Here is a 1,889-nt window from a genome sequence, read left to right as displayed (position 1 = left end):
CTCTCTCTCCTTCTCTCTCTCTCTCCCTCTTCCTCTCTCTCCCTCCCTCTCTTTCTCTTTTTTTCCCGTCTCGCCTCCTCTCTTAGCAACTCGCCCACTGGTAACCAAGAGATGCTGCCCACCTGATCCAGAAAAAAGCCACCTGATTTTATAAGTATATAAAACATTTCAGTATGAACATCCAGTCGCCTTCCGGCGGCAAACTAGAATCCCCGAACAACGACTCGCGCAGCTTCGGCTCTGAATGAACAATGCCATTCAACTCATCACAACAGCATTGTGAACTTGTCTCCATTTAATTGCAATTCACACAGGTGTGACACCTTAATTGTGTGTGTGCGCGTGCGCGCGTGAGTGAGCGTATGTGTGTGTGTGTGTATGTGTGTGTGAGTGTTTGTTTATTTGTGTGTGTATGAGTGTGTGTGTGTGTGTGAGAGAGAGAGAGAGAGAAAGAATGTGTACATATGAAAGTGTGTGTGTATGTGTTTGCACGCGCGTGTGCGGGCGCGTGTGTGTATGCGTGTGTGAGTGTTTGTGTGTGTGTGTGTGTGTGTGTGTGTGCGTGTGCGTGTGCGTGTGTGTGTGTGTGTGTGTGTGTGTGTGTTTTATGTATATCTGAACGCGTTTCACGACAATTACCCTCCAGAGGACAATTCCTCCCGACAACTACCCACTAGGACAATTACCACTCCTCTTGGTTAATTACCCCATCTCCAATATATTAAGAAGTTTTAAACCATCATCCTTGGGGGATTATTGTCCATGCGGGGGTAAATGTATAAGACTCATTTGAACGCCCTGTGTAAATTGCCCACCACCAACAGCAAAAGCTGGTAAGATTTCACCCACAATTGGTAAACCTTAAGGAAATCAATGACAAAAACCATCGCCCATTCACCAAACGTATTCGTGCCATCGAGTTTTCATCAGAGTTTTCTGATCGCCTCAGTTTAACAAGGATCTCCAACTTGTCCTCACTCAAATAAGATGGCTTGATAAGTAGCTCTCTAACTGTAAAAGCCTCCATTCTGAATTTTGCAAACCATCTTCTGCAAGTTCTTCCATTCAAGTATTCTTTCCCATAAACTGAGTGTATGTTTCGAGTCGATTCGGCTGTAGAGTTCCCTTTTTTGTACTTATAAAGCATTACCTGCCTCAAATACTCTTTGGATACTTCCATGCTAGAAAGGGTTTTAATCAAAGAAATTTTAATTCTATTATTCTGTGAAATATTTAATTAGGTTAAATGCACAGAAATGCATAAAAAATAATTTTTAATTCCATTAGAAATTCTAAAATACTATCAAATTTCATTCAATTTTAGCAGGTATTATATAGTAGTGGGAGAAGGACAACAAAAATTAAGGCAGGACGAGTATCTCAAGTCATTTAGAATAATTTAATTAGGGTAAGGTGAATTAGAAGTCTTACAGCTGTTTCTGAGATATCCCAAGTGATAGGCCTGCATGTCCATACACTGGGTATTCCGTCATCAGAGACAATGTGAATATGTATGAAAGATCTAGACAGGGAAATTCTAGCCTATCACTTGGATATCCCAGCTATATGTATATTTATATTTTATGTCTGTCATACCGGCCATGACGAAGGGAAATAGCCCTGAAACTCGAGTCGCCTTTATATATTTACATTTATATATTTGATCCTTTATATTGAACACTCAATATTTCATCTACATTCAATACTTTCTTTCATGGTGCCATCCATTTTTAGTTTATTTTATTTTATATTATATATTGTATATTATATTATATATTGTATATTCCATATTCTATACCCCACATTGGTTCTGCAGGAATATAAATAAAACATAAAAAACAGACAGTGTTGGAACTCTTTTAAGCAAAATAATATATATATATATATAC

This window comes from Octopus bimaculoides, chromosome 14, assembly GCF_001194135.2.
Source record: "Octopus bimaculoides isolate UCB-OBI-ISO-001 chromosome 14, ASM119413v2, whole genome shotgun sequence".
Classification (NCBI taxonomy): domain Eukaryota; kingdom Metazoa; phylum Mollusca; class Cephalopoda; order Octopoda; family Octopodidae; genus Octopus; species Octopus bimaculoides.
This window is presented reverse-complemented; position numbering follows the sequence as displayed.